This window comes from Lepisosteus oculatus, unplaced genomic scaffold, assembly GCF_040954835.1.
Source record: "Lepisosteus oculatus isolate fLepOcu1 unplaced genomic scaffold, fLepOcu1.hap2 HAP2_SCAFFOLD_70, whole genome shotgun sequence".
NCBI lineage: Eukaryota > Metazoa > Chordata > Actinopteri > Semionotiformes > Lepisosteidae > Lepisosteus > Lepisosteus oculatus.
In genome coordinates, this window is record NW_027168257.1 from 418,149 (window position 1) to 445,873 (window position 27,725).

General features: G+C 47.0%; 6 non-coding genes across 6 annotated transcripts; 4 read left to right on the forward strand and 2 right to left on the reverse strand.

Moving 5' to 3' along the window:
• Positions 1 to 3,101: 3,101 nt before the first annotated feature.
• Positions 3,102 to 3,175, reverse strand: trnan-guu (transfer RNA asparagine (anticodon GUU)). The gene has a single exon. It is a non-coding gene; the product is annotated as a tRNA-Asn (tRNA).
• Positions 3,176 to 4,789: 1,614 nt separating this feature from the next.
• On the forward strand, positions 4,790 to 4,931 carry LOC138233662 (U4 spliceosomal RNA). Its single transcript, XR_011187592.1, has one exon. It is a non-coding gene; the product is annotated as a U4 spliceosomal RNA (small nuclear RNA).
• Positions 4,932 to 5,764: 833 nt separating this feature from the next.
• Positions 5,765 to 5,836, reverse strand: trnag-ucc (transfer RNA glycine (anticodon UCC)). The gene has a single exon. It is a non-coding gene; the product is annotated as a tRNA-Gly (tRNA).
• An 8,150-nt stretch (positions 5,837 to 13,986) lies between these two features.
• On the forward strand, positions 13,987 to 14,100 carry LOC138233730 (U5 spliceosomal RNA). The gene has a single exon (XR_011187659.1). It is a non-coding gene; the product is annotated as a U5 spliceosomal RNA (small nuclear RNA).
• A 394-nt stretch (positions 14,101 to 14,494) lies between these two features.
• Positions 14,495 to 14,611, forward strand: LOC138233705 (U5 spliceosomal RNA). The gene has a single exon (XR_011187634.1). It is a non-coding gene; the product is annotated as a U5 spliceosomal RNA (small nuclear RNA).
• A 6,866-nt stretch (positions 14,612 to 21,477) lies between these two features.
• On the forward strand, positions 21,478 to 21,550 carry trnar-ucg (transfer RNA arginine (anticodon UCG)). Its single transcript has one exon. It is a non-coding gene; the product is annotated as a tRNA-Arg (tRNA).
• Positions 21,551 to 27,725: the final 6,175 nt, after the last annotated feature.

The following is a 27,725-nucleotide window of genomic DNA, read 5'->3' on the forward strand; positions in this document are numbered from 1 at the left end:
CTGCCTCTTGGCCCCCCTTTCCTTCTGTACAGAAGGCTTAGGAGCCTTGACCTGTTTCCACACCTTGCCTTTCTGGTGATTCACCAAAGGTTCCTCTCTGAGTCGCATGCCCTTTCCTTTTTCTACCCGTTTGAGCTTGCCGTGTGACATCAAACACCTTTCAACCTCAGTGTCAATCAGTGTCTCACTGGGTAAGACATCTCCCATGGCAGCCTTGAAGTAAAAGCTTCTTGCTTTTCCTCTGCGTTTTACTGCCTGCTCTGTGACTTCAGGGGTGGAGTCAGCACTCGCTTGGGAGTGGCTGACCTCATCCAGGCAGGAACTCTTCCGCTCAATCAGATAGACTGAGGGAGGGAGAGGGGGCGGGTCTCCGCCTCCTCCAGTGGAGAGTATCAGCTCATTCACGCTTCCGGCAGCCTTGGGGAGCGGTTGTCCCTGTCCTAATAAAGCTTGTTCAAGCCTGGCCAGGCGGGCGGCTACTGAATCCTTTTGTTCAGCTTTTTCTAGCCCTTTCCCTCCCCCGGTGTTCTCATGGCACTTAGGACGCTGGGTGCGGTCCTGTGTGAGTGCTTTGGAACGGGGCTTAGCCAGCTCAGGAGCCTGTGCTCCTTCGAGCAGGGGGGAATTAACCCTGCTGGCTCTGACGGCGAACGCAGTCGCTTTAGCAACTTTTTGCTCAGAGCGACTTTGGACATCATACTCCCAGGCTTTCTGCACGAATCTCTTAATATCAGTCATTTTCATGGTCTGTGCATCTATATGCATTAAGATCATCTTTCTGACTGACGGGTGGAGATTCGCAATGAATAAACCCTTGAAATGTGTGTTCTCTTCGCAACCCTCATCATTTCGCCCTGCAAAATAAGTTCGTCTAAGTCTCTCGTAATATTCGCGAGGGGACTCTGCTCTTTCGTGCTTAATGTTAAGAGCGGCGGCTATCGCAGCAGTCGGGTCAATAAACGCACTGTATTCTTCGATAAGTGCTTGACATAGCTGCTCAAAGTCATTACAGACTTCTTTCATCTGCCTAGCCATCCACTCATGTACAGCTCTGCTGGTAGTTTTCCTGACCAGAAACACTTTCTCCTGTTCTGTGGCGTTTGGCAGGTACTGCAGGTTATACCTGAGGTCCTGAATATAACTCTCGATATTATTCTCTGACACTGCGGGGTCAAATCTCTCTATGTCCTTCGCTAGCTCTCTCAGAGAATGGAGATTTCTTCTAGCGTCTCCGCTGACGGAGATATGGCAGAGATCGTGGTCAGACCTGTCGCTGCTAGAGAGAGTGCTTAATAGCGACTCGAATTCAGACCTTTTAGCAACCATCGTTAAACTTAGAGTATTACTTTTAAGTACGAAATCACAGTTTTACCACAGAAAACCACAAGATCAAGTATGCAATCAACCTGGTAGATCGCAAAAGATCACAAAACAATCAAGCACTGCTTAAAGAGCAAGGGTAACTTTTTTCCTTTCGGCTTTCAGCACACTGTATTGTCGTGTATGAAACCCGCGGCGTTTTATATTGAATTATTCCGCTTGGTTGACTCATTTCAGTCTTGCCACGCCCACCCAGGGACGCCAAATAAATGTAGAGAAAACCGGTTCAGGGACGCCAAATATGTAATCATAGTGGCTCTCTGAAGGCACCAGTTCTGTAGGGTTTGGGCATTTACTGAGACAATTATTAATTGTAGCAGTAAATCACAAAGTTGATTCTTTTGGTGGCTTTAGAATCCAACCATGCGATATAACTCAAACAACGCGCACACACAGGTACTAATACACGAGGATACATTTATTAATACATAGAATATGCATATAAACCTAACAGATCTTATCGAGAGGGTTATCAGAATACAAAACATATATATTCAATCAGTTACAAAGAGTTATACATATCAAGAGGACATACGTTCAGTATATCATTCATTAAGACCGTTTCGTAAAGTGAACTTGGTTACAACTTCTACATTAGATACTCAAACAAGTACATAACTCTTAGGAATTAAATTGATATCAACAGGTTGGGATAGCAATTGAATTCTCGAGCTGTAATGCATTGAAGTTGAATACTCATCCAATCTTTGGGGATTCAGATCTCCTGCGGGCACAAAGGAACAGTTGCAGGCTGTTGCTGTCCAATCCGCGCTCTCTGGCTCGGTGCCAGGCTGTGCTGTGCGGCTTGCGACGGTGCGCTGCTGATGCTCACTGTTGGCTTTAACTAGCAAAGTTTGTGCACAGGAGAAAAGATGACTGTGGGTCCCAGCAAGTCAGGAAGAGGACCAGTTCGTTTATGATGAAGAGCTAGTTCTGAATAGTAATTCAGCTGTCCACAGTTCCGACCTGTTCACGAGGCCTGCTGCTGGTTACTCTCTGGCAACCTCCACTCTAGACTCTTAGAACAAAGGAAAGTTCTGGCACTCGGACACACTGGCCGTTCCGTGGTTGTCCGGGCTGAGTCTCAGGATGGTCAGGAGGCGCGCTGCGAGAATGTCCTGCCCTTGGGAGCCTTCTGCTCCTGGGCCGTCCTGCCCTGGAATTCTCCTTTGAATTCCCTTTAGAATCTGTCTGAATCTTGTTGAATCACTCAGGCTCTCTGTGTTGCCTGTTTTTACCTGGAGGAACTTCAGCTCATTGATTGGCTGAAAGTTCCATGGGCATCAGAGTCCCACGTGGGTTACTCGGCCCTACCAGTCCCTGATTGGTTGATCAAGGTGAGATATGAGTCACTTAGTCCTGACACTTAGTAATGCAGTCCAGATGTCCAACTCGCACTCCCTAGACAGATAGGCGCCAATGGGTGACCATTGATCATGATAGCCAGGCTTAGCTAAGTGCATCCCCCTTTGGGAGCTGTCCTTGGACCTTAAATCACCTTGCATGAATGGTTTCTCTGTGGCTGCACCACAGAGATGAACAGAGAAATGAGGCCTCATTTGGGAAGCTCAGAAACACTTAATTCTGCCTTATTATTAAGCCTCGCCGCTACAACTCCATGCTGAAAAAAGAAGAAAAGAAGCACAACGTTTCGACTGTGGAGCCTTCTGCGCCATCATCTTTAGCGGTGATGATGTTTACATTGGAAAAACTGAGACACGCGTCCCTGGGTGGGCTTGAACCACCAACCTTTCGGTTAACAGCCGAACGCGCTAACCGATTGCGCCACAGAGACTGACAGCTGCTTGTGCTCCCTACATTTGCAGGTTTCTGGTCAAAGAAAACAATCACTTGCGCTTCTTGCAGCCGGCAATCTTTTTCCACTGACAACCAAGAAATGGATTTCATCTTTCACAAGCTGTATGGATTTCTTCAAAAACAAGTTATTCCAGAAAGGAAATGAATTCTTGCATTAAACTGAACCAAGCTGTACATGTTTGTCTGAAATGAGACATTCGGCACAACAAGACACGGAGAGAGGCACCGCTGGTATTCAGACCCAGGATCGCCTGCTTACTAGGCGGGCACTTTAAGCCACTAGGGAACAGCGCCAGCGGAGCACCGCGCTTTTACAGACACTTGGACACATCTGCGTTCGGTGTGCACTTAACCTGCTCTCTGAGCCCGTTGCCTCCGTCCCATTTGATAGCAGAACTGATGCCAAGAGAAATGATGAGAAATGGCATTTATCGTGCACTTTTCATGTCCAACTGCTGCAGTTTCCAGTGGGCAATCTTTGTCAGATGGCTTGGAAAAACGCACTGTGTTTCGGCTCGGGAAACATCATGAGCAGTGTCCTGCATGTTTTCTGTGTATAGCTGTCTTTTAACGCATACAGAATTCATTCGAAATCATTGATTTCTCCAATTAACAAGGGTCCCTTTTTGAACCTGCCAGAAGCATTCTTTCAATGTAACAGATTTACTCCGGGGAAGGGCAGCATGACATTGAGAGTAGCTCAAGCTTTCAGCACCTTTATCTGACTGCATGTATGCAGACACTGCTCAGAATCCCCTGTAAGATTCTCCTTCAATTCCGTTTTGCAGTGCTTTAGCTCTTTCAAAAGGCTTCGCTTTGCTAGTCACAATCCAAGGCTCATGACAACATTTGGAACCAATCGCAACTGCGTTGGCCAGGAATCGAACCCAGGTGAACTGCTTGGAAGGCAGCTATGCTCACCACTATACCACCAACACACACCTGCAAAAGCCCTGCAGGACACCACCAGAGAATGCTCACGATTTCGGAAGCTGTCTCCGGGACGTGCTGATTCCACACATCCTGAATAAATCATGATATTGTTAGTTGCTGTAGCTAGACGTTTAAATGAGTTTCACGGCCAGATGGACTGTTTCCTCCAGCGGTATAGTATTGCAGTGAGACAGCACGATGCCTGCAAGACTATGTCACGCTAAACGCCACAGATTGTGTTTGTCCGTTCGTGTCAGTCGTCCTGCAGCCACGGGAAGTGGGACACAAACATGCTGCAATGCTTTCAAGACGTTAGGATTTGTTTGTGTAACATCCGAGAAGAGTACTTGTGGCTTGAATGTGAACTGTACGTGCCCGCCCCCTTTCCTCTGTAGTGCATGAGTTCCTCCCGGCACGCCCTTCGTCATTGTTCTGTCATCTTGTATTTAAAGGGTTGAATTTCTGCTGCTGAAAATAAGCAACGGTTTTCTCACAACGCCCTTTGTTCCCAACGGAGCCCTTGTCTGTCATGAAATTCTTCAAAACCTCAAGCTAGAAGAAGAAGAAGACGACAAATATGAAGCGTTACCGCAACGACATGCCATGAGACGATCGATAACGATTTCCATAGGATCCCCGCGGTTGCCTGGCAACCGTCAGCTTTGCGCAGTGGCAGTATCGTAGCCTGTGAGGTTTAGCCGAGGCGCGATTATTGCTAGTTGAAAACTTTTCCCAATACCCCGCTTCCGCCGGTTTGCAATACAATCGGCGAAAGCAATTTTTGATTGTCTCGTCAGAGACTGAGCAAGGTGTTTAAAGACAGATTTGGTCATGGTGACATCATGGTAGAAAGAAACGAGCTTGTTACGTCTCAACAGAAACGCTCTTTAGCTCTTTCAGCGTTATGCAGAGAACAGCGTCTGTCGAGATCACTTTTGAGTTAGCGCGAAACGCCGTGTGCTGTCAGTTTGATTTCATATTGCTCGTAGCGGCGCCCGGCTTTTGTCTGTCAAAAGTTAGGTTGCGCTTCTTCATGCTGCATCGTCGGCATGAGTGGAGCTTTTTAAACGTCTGTACTTACTGCGCCCCATAAGAAATGGTTTGTCCCCGTTCAAAAGAGATTGTGCGATGTCCTGCAGCGTTCGCAAAGCAAACCTTTGACAGTTTGAAAAGAGGAATTTATTCTGCTTCCTGTGCGTGCAGTAGTTACAAAGTTGAACGTCTTTACACGATCTGCTGCAGTTTTCAGTGGGCGGGCTTTGTCAGATGGCTTGGAAAAACGCACTGAGAGATCATGAGCAGTGTCCTGCATGTTTTCTGTGTATAGCTGTCTTTTAACGCATACAGAATTCATTCGAAATCATTGATTTCTCCAATTAACAAGGGTCCCTTTTTGAACCTGCCAGAAGCATTCTTTCAATGTAACAGATTTACTCCGGGGAAAGGCAGCATGACATTGAGAGTAGCTCAAGCTTTCAGCACCCGTATCGGACTGCGTGTATGCAGACACCGCTCAGAATCCCCTTTAAGATTCTCCTTCAATTCCGTTTTGCAGTGCTTTGGCTCTTTCAAAAGGCTTCGCTTTGCTATTCACAATCCAAGGCTCATGACAGCATTTAAAACCAATCGCCACTGCGTTGGCCGGGAATCGAACCCAGGTCAACTGCTTGGAAGGCAGCTATGCTCACCACTATACCACCAACACACACACACAAAAAGCCCTGCAGGACACCACCAGAGAATGCTCACGATTTCGGAAGCTGTCTCCGGGACGTGCTGATTCCACAAATCCTGAATAAATCATGATATTGTTAGTTGCTGTAGCTAGACGTTCAAATGAGTTTCATGGCCAGATGGACTGTTTCCTCCAGCGGTATAGTATTGCAGTGAGACAGCACGATGCCTGCAAGACTATGTCACGCTAAACGCTACAGATTGTGTTTGTGTTGGACAGTTGGACCCTACAGCTGGACCCTCATAGACAACCTGAATAGCTTATTCAGAAGCAGTGCTGGACCGGGAACGAACCAGCTTCTTCCCAGGCACAAGAGTGACTTGTGAGGACTCGCGGTCCCACTCTGTGCATAGAGACTTTCTACCAGCCAGCCGGACTGCTGGTAGATCCCCTCGGAGCAACGACTGCCCTGCGTGGATGTCTAGACAAGGACCGGAGGTCTGTAATAGCTTTGAGGAGCTGTGTCAGGCAATGATCGGAGAATTTTCGGCTTTTATCGATCCCATAGCTGCCGTGGCCGCTGTGCACCATATTAAGCACGAAAAAGCTGAAGCCCCTCGCGACTATTATCAGAGGCTTAGGCGCACTTATTTTGCAGGGCGGAATGAAGAGGGTTGCGAAGAGAACGTGAATTTCAAAGGTTTATTCATTGCTAATCTGCATCCCTCAGTCAGGAAAATGATTGTGATGCACACTGATGCAAAAGCGATGAAAATGGCTGACATTAGAAGGTTGGCTCAAAAAGCCTGGGGAGCTGAAGTCTCTGCTTCCTCAGAGCGAAAACCTGCTAAAACGGCCGTGTTCGCCACTAAAGCCAGCAGGGTTGACGACTCGCCTCAGCTCGAGGCAGCTGAGGTTCCTGAGCTCGCTAAGCCCCGGCGCAAAATAGGCAGGCAGGACCGCACTAAGCGTCAGAGCCGCCGTGAGCGCTACGGGGAAGGCAAGGGCTCAGGCAGAGTCTATCATAAGACTGGACGAAGGGAGTCGACTGCAGCCCGCCTGGCCAGTCTTGAACAAGCCCTGCCTGAGAGATCAGGACAGGGTAAACCTTCCGCACCGAATGCCGGAAGTGTGAATGAGCTTAGGGGGACCACGCCCCTTCTCACTGGAGGAGGCGGGGATCCGTCCCAAGCCCCTCCCTCAGTCTATCTGATTGGGTGGGAGGGTTCCTGCCTGGAAGAAGGCTGTGACTCTGAGTTGGGCGCTGACCCCGCCCCTGAAGTCAAAGAAAAGGCAGGCTTCCAACAATTCTTAGGGAATCTCAGCCAGAAAGGCAAAGCAAGGCGTATTTATATCAAGGTTTCTCTTGAAAACGTCTTAGATAGAGAAGCACTGATTGACACTGGGGCTGAAATTAGTTTGATGTCAGCCGATCTACTCAGCGAGCTCAAACGAGTAGCGAAAGGAAAAGGCATCAGACTTAAGGTAGAACCGTGTAAGATAGATATTTCCAGCTATACCCAGGATCATGCCAGGAGTGTGGGTGGCACTTAGGTTCGGGCCAATGAACGTGGTGCATCCTGTTTACATCTCTAGGTTTAAAACAGAGCCACTACTCATTGGCCAAGACCTGCTTGACAGGCTGGAGCCTCTGGTGGACTGCCAGCGTGGAAAATTGTGGGCTCAGGTCAAAAACCCTAAGCCTGTTGCACAGCAAAAAGGGGGATTCAGTGGTTATGCTGTGATCACACAGTGCCCACTGAACACTATAGCTGAGTTGGAGGTTCCTCCTGGTTCCTCTGGACGAGAATAAATGTCTCTTCTTGCTTTCCAAAACTACAGGGAAGTCCTGCCCAGGCCAGCACTCCCACGGTCTCCCAACTACAGGAGCAGTGCTCCAAGCAGCTGCTTGACCCGCCAGGTAAAGCACACCCCCTTTTCATCCCTGAAGAAGAGTGGATCTCCCTGTCCGGTAATGAATGGGAGTCCTTTCTGTGCACCCTGGTACCTCAGGGGGTCCAGGAATACCACCCCATGGTGGTGGGAGGGGGTCCAGGTGGCAGAAGTGCAGGTTGATGATGTAATTCTTAGCCTCAGCTCTGAGAAGTCCATAATCAGTGAAGGTCTGTTCGAGGACCTGTCGCCAAGCTGTCAAGTGACCCTGGTGACGCAGTCACAGGTTCTGTGGTGGGCACCCCCATCTCATAGGTCCATTTGGAGCAAAGGAAGCTGTGTAGCTTCCATCTCCATCGGAAAAAGGAAGTTTGCTCACTACTTCCTATTGGAAGTACCTATTGGTTCGACTGGGCGCCCAGCTGGACACAGTAAACAGTGTGCTGTGGACACGGGTGGACCCAGATGCCCACTCTCTAAGCGGTGACCCCGAGAACATTCGGTCAGGTCAGACGATTCCTCAGGCCTGCCAGGTAGTAAACGAATCGGACCTGATCGTTCCTGCGTCAACAGCAGGGTTTCCAGTACGCCTTGTCCTAAAGAAGGGACAGAGAATGGACGCTGAGATGGTTTTCTTCCAACCATCAGCTCAGTTTATCAGACTGAACCTAGCAGTCTGTTGTACCCCCAGACTGGAACGGAATGGCCGAGCCACCTGCCTGTTGGTGCAGAACATAGCAAAACAAGATGTCAAAATCCCTGCTCGCACTGACATGGGACTGGTAATTGACAATGGTTTCTATGATTTCGAACTAGCCATCCCAGTACTGGGGCAGCTCCCTGGTCCCTTGGCCAGGGAGGGGGGAACCGAGCAGGTGTACTACACCTACCCCCGGCGGATGATTGCAATTATGCCAATAGAGGGATTCTGCAACCAGGAGGTGTGCAGGGTGGACCTTAGCGATAAGGATGAGATGGTTGTGTACACAGTACACGCAGGTGTTCCGATGGACCACTCAGCCGAGAGTACGACCCGGGATACCGCCATGCCGTCAAAAGCGGGGTTCCTAGAGCAGGTACAGGAACAGGTTGGCAAGGCAGATGCCCTGGAAACGGAAAGCCAGCGTCAGCAGCTGCGTCAGAATTTCCAGGATTTCCGGGAAGTGTTTGCACGGGACGCCTATGACTGCGGGGTGACGGATTTGAACACAGTGCGCATTCCAACGGCCCCTGGCGCCCGCCCAACCTATGTCAGGCAGTATCGCATTCCCCTCACGGCATACGAGTCCATAAAGCAGACGTTGGATGCTCTACTAGAGCGTCAGATCATAAGGGAGTGTAACTCCACTTATAACTCCCCACTGTGGCCGGTGCTGAAACCCAATGGTAAATGGCGTCTGACCATTGACTACCGGCAGCTGAATAAACAGGTTCCTTTGTCACGATGGCCAATGATCTACCTAGATCAGGAGTTAGCCAAGGTGACAACAGCGAAATATTTCACCACAGTGGATGTGGCCAATGGGTTCTGGACCCTTAAGGTAGAACCAACAGACCAGTACAAACTGGCCTTTTCCTTTGGAAACAGGCAGTTCACCTGGAATCGATGCCCCTTTGGGTATTCCAACTCCCCAGCGGAGTTCAACATATTTCTGCACAAAGCCATGAGTGATGCAGCCGCCAGGGGCAACCTGGTCTATGTGGACGATATTCTGATGAGGAGTCAGACCTGGGAAGAACACATGGCCGAGATCAGGCATGTGTTGACCCAGCTCTCCTGTGCAGGGGCCAAACTGTCCCTGGCTAAGGGACAGTGGTGTAGGACCCAAGTGGAGTACGTGGGACTGTTGGTTGGAGCCCAAGGCATACAGCCACAGTCCAGCAGAGTCCAAGCTATCCAGAATATGAAGTCGCCCACTAACCTGTCTGAACTGCGCAGCTTTCTGGGAGTATGTAATTATTCCCAGCAGTCCATTGAGGATTACGCTGAAATAGCAAGGCCCCTCCACAAGCTGTTGCAGAAAGACGTGCCCTTTGAGTGGGGGCCTTCCCCAGAACAGGCTGTGATGGAGCTGAAGCGCAGACTCGGTAGTGCGCCGAGCTTGGCCTACCCTGACAAAAATAAGGTCTTCTACCTTGAAGCAGGGTTCTCAGAGCACTGCCTTGGGGCTGCTCTGAGTCAGGAATATAACCAAGAGTGAAGGGTGGTGGCATATGCCAGTCGAGCCCTGAGCCCAGTGGAGCAAAAGTTCTTGGACTGCGAGAAGGCCCTGTTGTCTACGGTCTGGTCGGTAGAACACTTCCGTAGTTATGTTGGGGGACAAAAGATCATCATCGAAACCTGCCACCAACCTGTGACATTCCTGCATAGCCAGAGACTGAAAGCGGGCAGGGTGTCAAATAGCAGGATTGTGGCATGAATGATGGCCCTACAAGGCTATGAGATAGAGGTACGTTATGCACAGAGCAAGAAAATGTACCTGGGACAGGGCCTGGCTTTGGGCCAAGTGTGTCACGGCTGTGACACTGACATGGAAGCTCCAGAAACAATTCCCGCTGCTGAGCTACCGAACAATCATCGGTACTACGATGAGAACGTGGGCCAGGGCTTACCCATGGCCTATGTTGACGGTTGCTCTTTTCGCCACGAACAGCAGGTGCTAGCAGGGGTAGGAGTAGTCTGGCAAGACAATACTCCCTGTGGGCCGACCCGCTATAAGCTAGGACCAAAGACTAGTCAGTATGCGGAAGTAGCTGGGGTGCTGATCACCCTCCAGCAGGCCCTGACACATGGCCTTAAACAGTTTGTCATCTGTAGTGACTCGAACTACGCCCGACATAGCTTCGTGTCTCACGTTCCGTATTGGAAGGGTAACGGCATGAAAAATGCCCGGGGCAAGGAAGTAAAGAACAAAGAGTTGTTCCTGGCCAGTGACAAGCTCACGACCGAGGCTGGAATGATGGTTTACTGGAGGAAGGTGAAGGGACACTCCCAGGTGAAGGGACCCGACAAAGACGGGAATGATGAGGCCGACCGGTTGGCCAAATCTGGCGCCTTAGAGGGTGAACCCTGGCAGTTCCAGCAGGAATGGCTACCCCCAGAATTCGTGGCTGAGGTCAAGGCGGTCACCCGAAGCAGGGCTAGACAGGATGTCGGAGCTGACCCTCAATCTGTAGTGCTTGGGTCACAGGGTTTTAACACCGATCTTGCGGAAATGCAGAAACAGGACCCAGCAATTGGGCAAATGTATCAGCATATCGCTGACCCAGTGCGTCAACCTCTTTCGGAGCAGGTGCTGAGCCAGTCTCTGGAGCTGAAGGAGCTGGCAGAGGTGAAAGACAACCTAAAAATTATAAAGGGGTTGTTGGTTTGTGTACCAGTTGCACAAGGTGTCCCAAAGTGGGTAGTTCCCCACTGTCATCGGGGGGTCATGATCCAACACGCTCATGACGAACCCTGTGGGGGTCACCGGGGAATCAAGGCTACATACGACACTATCCAGCAGGTGGCATTCTGGCCTCACATGGGCCAAGACATCGCCGCGTATGTAAAGGGGTGTCTGACGTGTAGCCAGTTCCAACCATCACGGCCCTTGCACCGTGCACCACTCCAGAAAAAGGGCATGACATTCACCTGGTCCAATCTTCAAATGGATTGGGTGGGGCCGCTGGTGAGGTCATCCAGAGGGAACAAATATTTCCTCACTGTTACGTGTGCATTCACAAAATGGATTGAGTGCCTCCCAGCACCCAACGACACGGCAGAGACAACTGCAGTGCTGTTGGTGAACCATGTGTTCAGTCGATGGGGATTCCCCCTGACCATGGTCTCGGATCGGGGAACCCATTTCACAGCTACAGTAATGGCAACCCTGTGGAATATGCTTGGGGTCAAGACCCAGTTGCATATCTCCTACCACCCTCAATCCTCGGGCCAGGCAGAAAGGGCAAACCGAACGGTGGTTAGTATGCTCAAAAAGTTTGTCTCCAACAGCAGTAGGGACTGAGACATTAAGCTGCCCCTGGTTCTGATGGCCATCCGAGCTACGCCCCATTGCTCTACGGGGGTCCCACCTTTTGAGATGATGACAAGTCGGAAGATGACTCTTCCCCTACACTGTCTTTATGGGGTGGAGGACCTGAGCACGACGGGGGCTGCTACGGCCCATCAGTATGTGTCAGACCTGCGAGCACATCTGCAGGCAACCTTTGCTTTTGCCCAGAACAATCTGGGAAGGAGTGCAGAGGGTAGGAAAGCATACTATGACTGAAAGGCAGTTAACCAGGAACTCCAAGTAGGAGACAAGGTCCTGTACTTCCAATTTGCCAAACCCACAGGGGTGGCCCGGAAGTACTTACCCAGTTGGACAGGACCCCACGAGATTGTCGATAAGGTATCACCGGTAGCTTATCGAATTCAGATTGAGAAGGGAAGGCAATCTCTGGTCTACAAGTGGGTGCATCGCAACCACCTCCGGTTGTATCGCCCACCTCAAATGGCGCCGGAGAACACAGAATAGGGTTAAACGTCCAAACCCGATCAAAGAGGGGGGTGCCCCTTTGTAGCTGCAGGCAGTTAGGTACTGTACTGTAGGTCCTGCTAGGAAAATATATTCAAAATTATAGTGGAACTGTACCATGTGCCTCATCTATGTTCCAGAATGGGAATCCTAAAACTGCCAGGGCTGGTCCTGACAGTACTGTGGATCGCCTCGACACAGCCCCTTGAAGTTGTGGAACCTGGTCCTCCTACCGGCATAGTCCTGCAGGAAACCGTAGTCCTCTCCATGGAAATCTTTATGGTACAATCTTTTTTTTTTCTTATAAAATATACTTTATTCCGAAAAAAAACACATCTCAAAGGGAAACGTCTCACACGATAACACTCCACAAAATTAAAACATCGGCGGAACGGCGGTGATTGTCCGTTATCAATCCTTGCAAGGGTGGGCGGATTTGCGCTATTATGAGAGTCCCTCCAAACCCTACCGCTTGCTGTAAACCATTAATCCCTGTACAGGGTCCATAGGCCTTTCCAGTGCTCCTTTGCCGTGGGGAAACCCCATTTAGCAACGTCGCGCTTCATCCTCCTCCTGAGGTCCGCCAGGATCCTCTCTTCCAGCTCCCTCGCTCCCCACTTGTTGTTGTGCCGGATGAGATTGTTTCTCGCGTCCCACAGGCCTTTCTTTGTGAGGGACAGCAGCAGCCACATCAGGAACTGCGTCCCCCTGTCCAGTCCGGTAGGTGCCAGCCCCAGCAGAATGTACTGGTAGCTGAGCACCGCATTCGTTTCCAGGAGTTGCATTATGTTGTCCATTCTGCCCCACACCGCCTTGGCGAAGGGGCAGCTCCTTCACTTTATTAAGATACTGAAGAAAGATGTGGAGACGGGGGTTTGAATTTAATCCTTTCTGTAGGGGGTTTAGACTTTCAAGTCACAAACTGGGGTTTATGGCAGGAAAGGGGGGTTAACTGATAAGGATTGCAGATGCAAGCTAGGAACCCCCCTGGGTGTAATGTTAAACTGACCATTTGTCCAGAACATCGTAAACTGGCCAAATACCATGAACCCCCCTCTTTACCATCAGACCGAGTGACGTCAGAAACGGAGAAGAAAACACTATATAACCCAAAAGTTTGTAACAGTACGGGGAACAATACTTCGGTTTTGTTGTTTCTTGCGGGAAACAAGACTTTGGCTTTATTGTTCCTTGCATGCAATAAACTCATCTGTTTTACTTCATCTCGGGATCAAGAACCTTATTTCTTCTGTTACAACAAATTTGGCGTAGTCGGCGGATGCTCCAGAAGGCGCAGAACTTCCCATCGGCAGGAGAGATGGTCAGCGCGCACATAACTAAGAGGTAAGGACTCCTCTTTTATTTAAAAGTCCCGACTCTCTCTGACCGATTGGGAAATCTCTGCTCCCTGCGAGAATCGCCCGAGATGACGGAGTAAACGTGAGTTTCTGAATTCCTCTGGCCCGGGGAAGACACCGGTGTATGTAATGGGTTGTTTGCTGTAAGCCCAGAATTTGGTCTGGCAGGGGTTCCGCGGTATTGTGTACAGGCGTTCGAAGCTGGTTTATGCCTTAATTGCGCGTGGAGTTTTTGAACGGGTTTTGGACCCTTACCGTGAAGTTCAGGACTGGTGTGGGCCTTAATTGCGCCCGGAGTTCTGAAGGTCAGAACTGGTTTGGGCCTTAATTGCGCCCGGAGTTCTGAGGCTCAGGATCGGTGTGGGCCTTAATTGCCAGATTAAGGCCTTAAATGGCCTTAATCAGCCATGCACTCTGGTTTCTTTTCATCTCGTACAAATCTTTCGCCTTTTACTAAAGATTTCCGTGGAGAGGAGCATGAATGAGTTCCATGCAATTTTTGTGCTTCCCTGCCTTCGGGTGGGTCGCAGCTGGGTTGGTCAAAGAGAGAAAACAAGCACGTTCGCAATCGCTCTTGTAATGGTGATTGTGGCCGTCTGCTCCGCGAGTTCTCGGTCTCCGGCCGTCTGATTGGCGTTCTTTTCTTTGGGGGGCGGGAAGTGTCCGGCCGCAGGGGATCTTGGGACCTCGCTTTGCATAGAGGCTTCCCAGAGTGCGTCGTTTCCGGCACAGTGTGGCCGGGTGTTTTCCGAGTTATCGCACGGATTGGGCACGGCCGCAAGCTGAGAGCCGCAGGCGATGAGCCCGGAGCTGAACGGGCCCCACTGGCTAGTTTGTAAGGCCAGGTGCATTGCCAACCACGACCGGCAGCGCAGAGGCTTTGAAGGCGGCCTGGGCTCCTGCAGCTGTGCAGCCACGCACTCTGGTTTCTCTTCATCTCGTACAAATCTTTCGCCTTTTACTAAAGATTTCCGTGGAGAGGAGCATGAATGAGTTCTATGCAATTTTTGCGCTTCCTTGCTTTCGGGTGGGGTACAGCTGGGCTGGTCAAAGAGAGAAAACAAAAACGTTCACAATTGCTCTTGTTATGGCGATTGTGGCTGTCTGCTCCGCGAGTCCTCGGTCTCTGGCCGTCTGATTGGCGCTCTTTTCTTTGGGGGGCGGGAAGTGTCCGGCCGCAGGGGATCTTGGGACCTTGCCTGCATAGCGGCTTCCCAGAGTGCGTCGTTTCCGGCACAGTGTGGCCGGGTGTTTTCCGAGTTATCGCACGGATTGGGCACGCTCGCAAGCCGTGAGCCGCAGGCGATGAGCCCGGAGCTGAACGGGCCCCACTGGCTCGTTTGTAAGGCCAGGTGTATTGCCAACCACGACCGGCAGGGCAGAGGCCTTGAAGGCGGCCTGGGCTTGCGTGATCGGATCAACTAAATGCTGTGGTGTTACTTTTTGTCAATGAAAAAATAAACTCTTTTCGTTTACAAAGACGGTTACAAAGAATGTGGACCAGGGTAATACTTTGAGCTTACAGCTTGTCCAAGGTCATTCATTATTAATACTCTTAGTAATATCTTCAGTAAAGACTTTGATGCATAAAATATTCCTGCATATTTAAAATATTTATGATAAAGGTGGTAGGTTGTGTACTTTTGTCCAACAGAACAATCTTGCTTTTATAAAATATACCGCCTTTTTAATGTTTAATGATTAACATGCTGTAATACACTGTTTAAATTTAAAAGTCTAAAGAGTATACACCTTAAATTCTTAATTGAATAAAGATTGTCCCTCAGCAGTGATCAGGATTCAAAACTGACGTTTTCTGGTGACAGCTCAAATGCTGTACAGGAGAGGTTAACCTTTATTAGCTCCACCTGGCGATTTTACAAGGTGATTCCGGATACTATTAACATAATCTAATTTGCGTCCGGTATGATGCGGTATACTGCGACACTCCCACCGTGTTATACCGCAGCATACCCCGCTTGTTTTGAATGGCTGCATATGTATATAGACTCTATATATACATTTGGTGCATGCCACAATTTTGGATGGTGGTGGAGGAATAGGGATTTTCTCAACACGGCAGGGACTCCAGTTAAGAATGCTGGGTTTATCTCTGAACTATTAGAAGCTTTGCAGCTACTGACTGAAGTAGCTGTGGTAATGTGTAAATCACATAATAAAGAAATGTTTCCAGTAACTCGAGGGAACAACTTTGCAGATGCAACTGTCAGGTGAGCAATACTTGTAGAACAGTAGTCTGAGACCTCTGTGAAGCAGAGAAATGGACATGGTTAGAAAAGATTATGGGGCTGCAGGATGATGGGGTGTGGAGCTGACAGCACACCAGACGCCCTGCATGCCCTCACAGCCTAATGCCCTTTATAGCCCGACAAATGCACTCTGTTGGACACCCAGGTGGGAGTCAAATGGTGTGCCGGTTACCCAAAACTGGGTGAGAACCGGGTTTGAAGCAGTAACCACTTATGTGGTATCTAATGTGGATGTAATGTTTATCAAAGGAACTCAACTACAGTTCAGGTGCGGGTGCAACAGCTCAAAAGGCCTGCTCCTGAGGAACCTTTCAAACCTGGGAAATTGAAAATTGTAAAGGGAAACCTGGGCTCTTATAATCTGTTTTCCCGGTGGGTTGCTGCCACTGCCTCTGTGTCTACCAAACACTTGATAACAGAGATAAGCCCTCGGTGGGCACTGCCCTGCCCCTTGTATTATGATCAAGGAACACACTTCACAGGGAAGGTGTGTCAGGCTGTGGCTGCATTGTTCGGAGTGAGATGGACTGAGATCACCCTCAGTCTGCTGGAACAGTGGAATGAAGGAACAGATCTCTGAAAGATCGACTAGACATCAGACTGAAGGAACGCCATGGGATGCGGGCTGGATCAAACAGAACTGTGTAACAGCCTGTTTGATATCATCACGGGCCAATCAATGAAACTTCCTGGGGGGACGAATTTAGCTGGACGAATGGATTGTTGAATTTGCTAATTCTCTATTGTAGTATTGTAGGTTGCTAGGACTTAGCAAAGCACTATGATGAAGAAAAATATATATCATAATTATAATCCAGATGATTGGGGCATTGGTGCATGGCTACAGTCTGTGCTAGGAACATTGAGAGGGTCTCTGGTTCAATACATATTTGTGGGTCTGGTATTATTCGTTATGATCATATCGTTAATATCCTGTTTGAAAAACATGTGGACTAAAGCTGCTGCTTCTGTGCTAATTGTACGCCCTGAAGGGATCATGAAGGTCAAAAAATGATTTCATGGGAAAGGTTCTCTTATCTAGTGGCAGAACCTGATGGGTAGAACAATATAGCTTTAAGGGGGGTTACCCTTGGGAGTGATTCCCCTAGATGCAAATGATTATTGTGGTTTGTTTGTTCATAATAAGATGTTTTGCAGGAACGGAACAAAGAGAAATTTTACAACTTCAGCTAGAATTGTTCTACAAAACGTCACAGCTGAGGCAGGGGAACAATGTGTAGATTTTTCTAAGAGTTATTACCCAGTTGTTGACCAATCTGTTGACCAATGTTGACCAAAAAAGCCTAGGATTATGCTGGGCTCCAGCCCACAGGGATTTACCTGTGCTGTAAGAACTAATGAGTGAATAAGGAGACTGGATTCTGGTGAAAGACTTCAGGAAAAAGAAATGGTGTTCACTCAGGTGGAGGGGGCTGTACCAGGTGCTGCTGACCACTGCCACTGCTGTGAAGGTCACAGAAATGGTGCCCTGGATTCATGCTTCCCACTGTAAAAAGGTCACAAACGAACTGAACAAAGCGCAGGAGTGATGTCTCCACAAGGACAGATGGGGATAACCTGCTTGGGACTGATGTGCACAGCCTTTTTCCTTTTTATGTAGAAGCCTGTCACCACCCCAAAAGAGGAAGAATCTAAACACGAAGCCTCTTTGTATACAAACTGGCTGAATGAAACTGATAATGAGGGGGATATGAGTAATTTGTGGTATAAATTTATAAATCATACTGTAAAGTTAAAGAAATTTAATGCATCTTGTTATATATGTGCTTTAATGCCTCATTCTACAGCCTCACCCATGCGACTTTTTATGAAATGTACTCTTTTATTAATATCATGTTAGAAGGCTTAGACGCTATCAAACAAGAATTAAGGGGAGTTAGATTAATGGCACTTCAGAACAGGTTCGTGCTGGACCTTCAAAATGCAGCATCTGGAGGAGTCTATGCTTTAGTAGGAGACTCCTGTTGTACATATATTCCAGCTAATGACTATGATTACGGAAATCTTACACTCGCTATTCAGCATTTAAAAGAACTAAAAGACAAGGTGAATAAAGAGAGAGGCATAAAAGATACACCGGCTTTTCTCTCCTGGTTAGAATCACTGTTTGGGCCAGGGGGAATGTTTTTCTTTTAAGTTACTAACACCGATTATAGGGGCTGTGATACTTGTCTTCCTGTTTTTATGTTGCTGTATGACATGTATTATTCCAATGCTTCGAAATATGGAAATATGGTACCTAGGGGGATAAACTGTTCATCCTTCCAGTCTGGAGAATTGGCAGCTGTCTGACGTCGGTAAGTGATCCTTAAAAAATTAATAGTTCCATGACAGTGTGCATCACCAGAAAATCAATTTCAATGCATTAAAACTCTTGTTATCCTTCTGATCATTGAAGTGTCATTGCCCCAGCACTGTATACTCTTACTTTTGACGCCTGTCTGAAGTTGGATCCATTTCTAAGAATGGTGACTCACATATCCTCATGCTCAACTTTGGCTCAACCACACAAACTATGAAGTTAATCATCTGCTTTTGCTCCAAGATTTATGTTACTAGGCTCTCTCCTGGGGATCCTCGTGTTCAAACTTTGCCCTTATTGTGGATGATCCATGACAGAATTCAGGGAATTCAGAATTCTGATACCTCAGCTCAGATTCTGACTGGGCAGACTGTCATTGCCTGGTGTGAATGTGTGCATATCTGTTTTTGTGCATGTTCTGTGGCCTGTTGTACAGTACATCACAAATGAAAGGGAAATGGAAAACTAAAATAAGACTCAAGTGTTTTATCTTTCATTAACAGTGTTTCATTAGTATCTGTGCTAGATCCTGTCATCCACTGCTTACCATGACAGGCTCTAGCACAGGATAGCAGCTAATACATTTAACAATCTCACTGCACAATGTTGTATATTCAAGGGCTGATCTTCTGTACTTTTTCTTTCACTTTTCATTTCCTAGAAACTCAGTCCTGCCAGGAATAATCTGAGAACAAAATCAATCTGAGTGAAAATCTAAGCAGAGGAAGATTGTTTTACAGAGTTAACAAGGTCTAATTCAAGGTCATCAGCACTAACAACATTCTCTCTGGAGACAGGCGATAAGAAAATTGAAAGTGTGTATTGTTACACAACAGCAGAGACTATGAGTTATGCTATCATGAGAGTGGTGATGGATTTTTTTCATTGCTTAGTTTTACAGGTTCTGTACATTTGAACATTCAAAGTGACTAAAGTAAAGGAGTTTTCCCTTTTTACCACATAATTCCCAAAGATCAACACTAATAGAAAGCCTAATTCCAGCCAAGATTCAATTACTGTCTCTCAGGCATCCCAGCAGTGGATTTCATGACTTCAGACAGCCATCTTTATCAGTGGAGAACTCAATGCTCTGAGGTTTACTGGCAGAGTCTCACACTGGGTAATACGTTGGTAAATAATGTCCTATGGAATTCTACTATTGATAAATTCTACTATGGAACTGCGATGTGTCCTGAAAAAATCTTCTATGATAGTGGTACAGTCCATCACACCCCACCTACAGCCTTTAAAAGAGAAAAAAACAAATTCTGATATTATGGTGGAAAAAGAGCCCTGGAATCTTTGTAGAAGGACAAAAGACGGAAAGAACGGGCAGTGTATCCATGGCGAAGAGAAGGGAAATATTGGAGAGAGCTTTTTTCATACACTTTTTATCATTGTTTTTCCAGCCCAACAATGATCAACAAATATGGGCAGGCGTCCTGTGCCAAATCCAATCTACCTTTCTTCCAAGCATACAGGAATGTCAGTGAATTAAATATTGACATATGAAAATTCCCAAAAATATGCAATCACACATATGCAGTTTGAGCAAACATAAGACAATACCCAAGTACCACAAACTACCAGGCATCATTAGCAGTTCAGGTGGGGAGCTGTGTCAGCATGCGTAGGCTGCAAAGGAACAAGTAATAGGTCTATTCCATGCTTAAAAGAGAAGAAAGAAAACACAACATTTCAGCCGTGGAGCCCTCACACCTGAAGAAGGCTCCACGGCCGAAACGTTGTGTTTTCTTTCTTCTCTTTTCATCCAGTGTCATTAGCCAGTTCCTGTCAAAATAAAATAGAAATGGATAACATTCTAGAGAGAGTTTGAAATACCAAGGTACAATTTAAACCATATTTCTTCCACTACAACCACAATATTTTGGAGAGATCGCTGAGCCTAACTGTTCTGGCATGCCCGTTAGCCTCCGTCCTGCTTCAGCAATGAATGCAACGGGGCACATTCTGAGGGAGATGCGGTCAATCAGGTTGCAGGAAAACCACGCTATGCTTTTTTTTGAGATCCTGAAAAGGACAGAGGGGCCATGTATATGTGTGCAGCTGGATATGTAATTGCAGGTGGCGTTGCAAATTCTGCTGAAGCCCCACTGCCTGGTGTGGACGGTAGCTGTGCATGTTGCAGCAGAATTGTGCATGTGAGATCAAGGGGGCATGTCATGTGTTTGAGCACTTCACTCCCTTCCGGAAGCACGTGATTCCCTGAGTCCCAAAAATTTGTAAGTTCTTTGGATGACCTGTGGACCGATCTTTCACGATGAAGAATTCCTTAAGAAGAATAGATCTCGGCCCACCATCCCAATGCCTCCATCTCAAAACAGCAACCTCCCACTGCCCTTAGTCTGCAAGGCAGTCCTTTCAAGTGCGATGATGACGCCGGGACCTTCGTTGCCTATTGTACGAGCTGAACTTTTGTGCTCATCAATTCAACGCTCTTTCCATCAACTCATCTTGTCTTTGACGCTTCGTGTTTTGTGCTCCTTTGACTATCGGCATATCGGGTGACTGCAAACACTGAAGTTCTTGCTTACGGAGTGTGGAACAGTGTTTTCAAGTGATCGCTGTTCTGTCATGTTGACGCCGAGTGAATCTTTCTTTGGCAACATGGGCAGGCTGACAGCAGCGCGAGCTAAAGTAATGGCAAATTTCTTGACTTATTTCTGAATGTGAATGTTCTTTAGAAAAGGGATGCGGCGTTGCTTCTCCCCCGTGTAAAGGTCACGCATTCCAGATGTGGTTATGAGCGAAAAGTTGCCGCAAGTGTTTGAAAAGAGCAAGAGAGGAAGCAGCCCTGCCCCGTGTGAGGATCAAACTCAGGACCTTCAGACGATGAAACTGACGCGCTACCAACTACGCCAACGAGGCCAGCTGCAGTACACAGCCGGAAAGTTTGCCTCATATGGATTTCAGTCGCCCGTTCCCTAATCTTTAGACGCCCTCTGCTGGATGTTGCATTTGCCTTTTGATCTCACCGATACTTTTTTGGTCTGTTTCTGTTGCGAGTCCGTTTTTCAGATCTCACCTAGCACAAGTCTCTCTGGCTGAAGTGGCCTCTCTGCTTCAGCATCGTGCCCTCACTCAGCCATTAAAAACGTCACTCGGACTTCTGACATGCTGACATGAAATGTCAAGAGAGAGTGGCAGAGACGCTTAAGGCAGAGAGAAGATGAAGAGGGGGCGTGGCTGCGAAATGATTGACAGCTGCAATCAGCTTTAGATGGGGAAGTGTACTACTAGTAGCAGTGTAGAGCTCTCTGTGGTGGAGTTCACGCGCATGTTCTATGGGCCAGTGGCGTAATGGATAACGCGTCTGACTTCGGATCAGAAGATTGTAGGTTCGAGTCCTACCTGGCTTGCGAGGCTTTTAAACCTCTCAGGTTCCTCGGTAACAGGTTGCCGTCATGTATATGAACTATAGAAAAGCATTTGCCACAACCCGTAAATTAGCACGCAAGTGTGGGCTAGTGAACACAGAACTGTATGGAGATCATCTCCAGTTCCGAGCTCAATTGCAATGAAAAAACATGCAGAACAGAACTGGAGAGCAGCTGAATTTGTGCTCAGTAGGGTGGGGAGGACTCAGCATTCCTATTGTTCTAATTGGCATGAACTGCAGGGGATCTGAATCAGAACATGTCAGTTAGTTCGATCATTGCGTCAATATGTAGGCCACGTTAATACAGAATTATTACTTTGTCTGTCTCGTCTTTGTATATAGCTGAATGTCCCTGACAATTTCATGTTAGTTTTTAAGAACGACATTGGTGCTAATATATACATATATAGCATATAAGGAACACGTAAAAGTTTAGTCCATGCTGAAAAGATAAGAAAACCACCACAACGTTTCATCTTGGAATAAATCTTTACTTGTTGTTTTGCAGCCTACCCATTCTGACCTAACTCCTCCCTTGAAATTCCCTAACAGATAAGGGTACGTAACGGCTCATGCGATGCTCAGTTGCAATTTGTCCCAAAACAAACAAGAACAGCAGCTGAGGGTTTGAGTTTGAACATGCACTGTATTAAAGCAGCTTTTATTTCCATTGATAAATGCTAGATATTCCTACAGAGATTCTCCAGGTGAGTAAGCGATTCCTGTTTCTGTTTCTATTTCTGTTTCATATATATATACAGTATATATATGTTACATGTGTCTCTGCAATAGTACAAATGTGTTATACACTATCAGGGGCTGCTTTTTTGTGCACCTCATCTACAACAAGGGTTTTTTTTTTCATTTATGTTTGTGGACCTTCACCATTTGAGGAAGTGAGTTAGATAAGAAAGTTACAGGTATGGTGAGCAATGACTGACAAAGGAACGTACTGCGTATTCCTTACAGAAGTGTAAGCAATTTGTTCTAAAAAACACCGGCTTAAGTCCAACATCGTTAGCAATCTTATTACTTAAACAGAATTAACATCAATAAACTGTAAGGTGCTGGTACATGCGAGTAGATTTGATCTTCTATTAAACAAAAATGCAATTACAGCTCTAAATAGGTCAACCTAGACTTCTGTAACAGATCTGTTCAGGTCATCGCTGTTCCTCTGACCTTGTGATTCTTTGGAATTTTAAAAGTGTATTTCGCTTGCCTTTCATGTGGTCTGTGTACAAGTCACTGTGGCGTATGCGGTCCTACACAGCCTTGCTATAGACGTGATGAGCCTCCGCTATGTTGCAATGGAGAACAGGTTCAGTACGGAGCTGCCGAGAAAATTCAGCTGGAAAGCTCGTTGCAGAAAAGCATCGGTATCTGTGTCCAGCGGCAAAGCGTCCTTCGTGGGTGCTGAAGAACCGATTTCACAGGCTGCGGGTCCAGGCGATTTAGAGTGTTAAAGGTCCCAGCGAAAACGAAACGGCGCTGGTCCTTTTACACGCACGCACGCAAACAAATGCAAAGGACGCCGTAGTCGGCAGGATTTGAACCTGCGCGGGGAGACCCTAACGGATTTCAAGTCCGTCACCTTAACCAATCGGGCACGACTACAGCGAACGCCGGGGCCGCTGCCTTCTTGCTACAATCGAACAGGGAGTGCGAGGCGGCGGCGGCAGCTGAGGCAACTTTTTTCAAGTTCGCTCTCCGTTTAAGAAACCTTTTACGCCATACGTGCAAGCACACACACACACACCTCAGAGGACTTAAGGGTGGCTTCAAGTTGGAATGATAAAATCTCCCCGTTCGGACATGAAAACAGAACGTTCTTAGACAGAAAGCAATCAACAACGGAGACATGTGGACGACGATTTTAGTCACTGCACTTTGAATAGCATTTTTACTCCAGTTACAGGAGATGCATCAATGGCCCTTGACCTACGCTCTTACCAATGCCTTGAACATTCAAACAAAACAGCCCTCAAGTCCTGCGGTTTAATATAACGCTGTTACGTGTCGAGGCAGTATTTGACTCTGTCCTACCGTTGAGACACGGGGCGTATATGGAAACGAACACATGCTACGGATCGTCTCTAATCGGTCCCTACAGCTGGAAGGCTCCTTGAAGCGTGCACCCCCATCATTCATCTTTGCGCATCTGTGAAAGGTAGACTCTTGAGCAATGTTTGAGCCAGCTCTAAGGCAACTAGTGCTATTGGACAGAGACCTCTGGAAGATCCTAAGAGTCTCTTAACACCACTTCCAGCAGCAAGCTTAATTGTTCGCTGGAGGTCTCCCACCCAGGTACTGACCAGGCAAAGAATCACCACTACATTGAATGAGGAAGTTAATCCTGAAATCCAATTACATATCTCAAGGTAAGACAAATCCATAAGAACATGTCTTAGTATTACTTCGTTTACATTAGTATGGCACTGAGTTGGAGCTCCTCTTTAAGCTGTGGTTTAGTTTTGCATTCATGTGTTTCTAGAGCAGTGATTTATGGGGGTGGGTGGGTCTTTCACAGAGGCTCAGGACAAATCCCCCGCCTGAAAGTCTAATGTGTGCGTTCAGACAGTCACAGGTCAAGAGCCAGGCAGGAGGACAATGGACAGAAGAGCCAACGAACTAAAAATAAAAGAACAGATATGAAAAAGCCACCATCTTTTTCTTTTTGACATTTTCCGACTTTCATGCAAGCCAGGACAAAGTTGCTCAGAGCTACTTGTGGATTCAAATACTCTATCGAGTGCTTTGATGAGTTTTTGCAATTTGATTGTCATCCTGTCAGCCTGTTTCTGTTTTTTTTTTTCAATCTAGGGATGGAAAGTATGAGGGAAATGATGGAGCAATCAATAACCGCTCCGGAAAAATGGCAGAAAGAAATGGTCCGTCACTAAGGACATTTGTGAAGCAGAGGAGTGACATCACCACAAAGGCGACACATTCTGCTGATGGTTTTGGTGAATAATGATTGAGGCGCGTTAAGAGAAAGGCAGCTGTGTCAGCATGCGTAGGCTGCAAAGGATCAAGCAAAGGTTTACTCCATGCTGAAAAGAGAAGAAAAGAAGCACAACGTTTCGACTGTGGAGCCTTCTGCGCCATCTTCTTTAGCGGTGATGATGTTTACATTGGAAAAACTGAGACATGCATCCCTGGGTGGGCTTGAACCCCCAACCTTTCGGTTAACAGCCTAACGCACTAACCGATTGCGCCACAGAGACTGACGGCCGCTTGTGCTCCCTACATTTGCAGGTTTATGGTCAAAGAAAACAATCACTTGCGCTTCTTGCAGCCGGCAATCTTTTTCCACTGACAACCAAGAAATGGATTTCATCTTTCACAAGCTGTATGGATTTCTTCAAAAACAAGTTATTCCAGAAAGGAAATGAATTCTTGCATTAAACTGAACCAAGCTGTACATGTTTGTCTGAAATGAGACATTCGGCACAACAAGACACGGAGAGAGGCACCGCTGGTATTCAGACCCAGGATCGCCTGCTGACTAGGCGGGCACTTTAAGCCACTAGGGAACAGCGCCAGCGGAGCACCGCGCTTTTACAGACACTTGGACACATCTGCGTTCGGTGTGCACTTAACCTGCTCTCTGAGCCCGTTGCCTCCGTCCCATTTAATAGCAGAACTGACGCCAAGAGAAATGATGAGAAATGGCATTTATCGGGCACTTTTCATGTCCAAGGAGCTCAATGCCCTTGACACCTCCCCAAGGCGACAGAGCTGTGCATTCTTTGGCGACACCATTTTTTCTTTTGTTTAATTTCTATACTTATTGATAGAATAAAAACGATATGTCATGTACTGTAAGGGAAATGTCTCTTTTCATGGGGAAAGCTAGCACCAGCAAATGTTGTGTTTAGAAGAAGTGATTTAACATGACACGTGACCTAATTTACCGGAGCAAAAGCTCACCCAGCAAGCCCTGCTTTACTTCTACAGGAGAGAAGTACTGTAGAGTCTGCAAGATGTTCAGCTGGGTAGCTACGTCAGCATGCCTCGGCTGCAAAGGAACAAGTAATAGGTTTATTGCATGCTGAAAAGAGAAGAACGGAAACACAGCGTTTCGACTGTGAGGTCTTCTCACACCTGAAGAAGTCTCACACCTGTAAAAGGCTCCATGGTTTTCTTTCTTCTCTTTTCAACATGGAATACACTTATTGTCTGCAAGATGTGACAATTTCATGGTGTTTTGGAAGAAAACCTTTTTTCTTTGAATTCAAAATCAATCGGAATTTCAGCACGACACATCAACACTTTTTCAATTTTAAGGAGATGATATTTTAAACCTGATAAAAATAGTAGGAAACACAAGTTTCTTGCTGTGAAAATTTAGATGGGGAAGTGTACTACTGGTAGCAGTGTAGAGCTCTCTGTGGTGGAGTGCAAGCGCATGTTCTATGGGCCAGTGGCGTAATGGATAACATGTCTGACTTCGGACCAGAAGATTGTAGGTTCGAGTCCTGCCTGGCTCGTGAGGCTTTTAAACCTCTCAGGTTCCTCGGTAACAGGTTGCCGTCATGTATATGAACTATAGAAAAGCATCTGCCACAACCCGTAAATTAGCACGCAAGTGCGGGCTAGTTAACACAGAACTGTATGGAGATCATCTCCAGCTCTGAGCTCAATTGCAATGAAAAAACATGCAGAACAGAACTGGAGAGCAGCTGAATTTGTGCTCAGTAGGGTGGGGAGGACTCAGCATTGCTATTGTTCTAATTGGCATGAACTGCAGGGGATCTGAATCAGAACACGTCAGTTAGTTCGATCATTGCGTCAATATGTAGGCCACGTTAATATAGAATTATTACTTTGTCTGTCTCGTCTTTGTATATAGCTGAATGTCCCTGACAATTTCATGTTGCCTGCGATGTGTCCCCTCTCCCCACAGCAGTGGCAGATGATCAGCCGTCGTCGCTCCCCCAACATCGTCGCGCTGGGCGTCTCCTCCTCCCCATCTGATTCCCCGTGCGCCCCTCCGTTGGTGCCCACCGGTCTCCTCGAATACGGCAACAGTGTGCTCAGCCAGAGCCAGGGCCTGCTCCAAGGGGACCAGTGCGGCCAGCATCACGTGGCACTGCACCTCAGTCGGCGCCGGGGCCAGGAAAGCCTGGAGCGCTATTTCCCGGTGGGCCTCCTCCGGAAGAGTAGGGTAACCCTGGCGGGCTAAGTAGGCCACGTCTGCGGCTGTTACCTTCACTGTTACCTGGATACCTCTTTATCTAGAACTCACTCTTCCCCCTGCCTGTCTGGCTTCTTTTAATCCTTCTGTGCCCGGATTGCAGCGGGTAAGATATTTTTCCAAGAAAAAAAGAGAAATTAAAAAAAGAGAAATTTCACCAGAGCCCCTGCTCATGTCTAATTTTTAGTTTAGAAGGATTCAAGCAGGATTTTGGATGAAAGGCAGCGACCTTAATCAAGCCCAAATCATAATTGAACCCGTTCAGAGCCTACATTACATTTTAGTGTTTCATTCTGAGCAGAATGCCCTCACACCTGAAGAAGGCTTGCGTTTTCTTCTCTTTTAAGCATGTGTACAATGCTGTAATACAATTTAAAATAATTAAAAGTTTAAAAAGTATCAACTAAACTCCATTAATATCGAGTGTCTTTTATACAGCTTTTATACAGCTTTTAAGTATAGATTACACTTTTCTAAAATGTATTTAAAAAATAAAAACGATTACTAATCTAATCTTTCCACGTTTGATCCCAAAATCCCAAGAAAAATTAATCTAAACTAGGAGAAAGCTATGCTGAAAGTTTATTAATATACTTAGAAGACAAAGATAACAATTTATGTTGCATTTGTCTGATTGTGAATCAAAAAATACATTTAATTAACTGCTCTCAGTGACAGCTGACAATCCTCCATACACTCAAGTGAAAAATTAGTAATGCCAATGTAAACGTGGTATTTACAATTTGTTGATAATAGAAATGTTAAGTTCTCTAAAGCTTTTTGAGGCAGCAAAAGATTTGAACACCCTATATTGTAATGAGCTGCTGAGCTGAGAATGGGTTATGTTCCTGCTGTCAGAGGGGGTGGAAAGTGCCCGCGGTTATTTAATTAGTATTACAATTCACACTGATTCCCTTGAAAAGGTATGGACATAAGAATATTCGTGCGTGGTCAA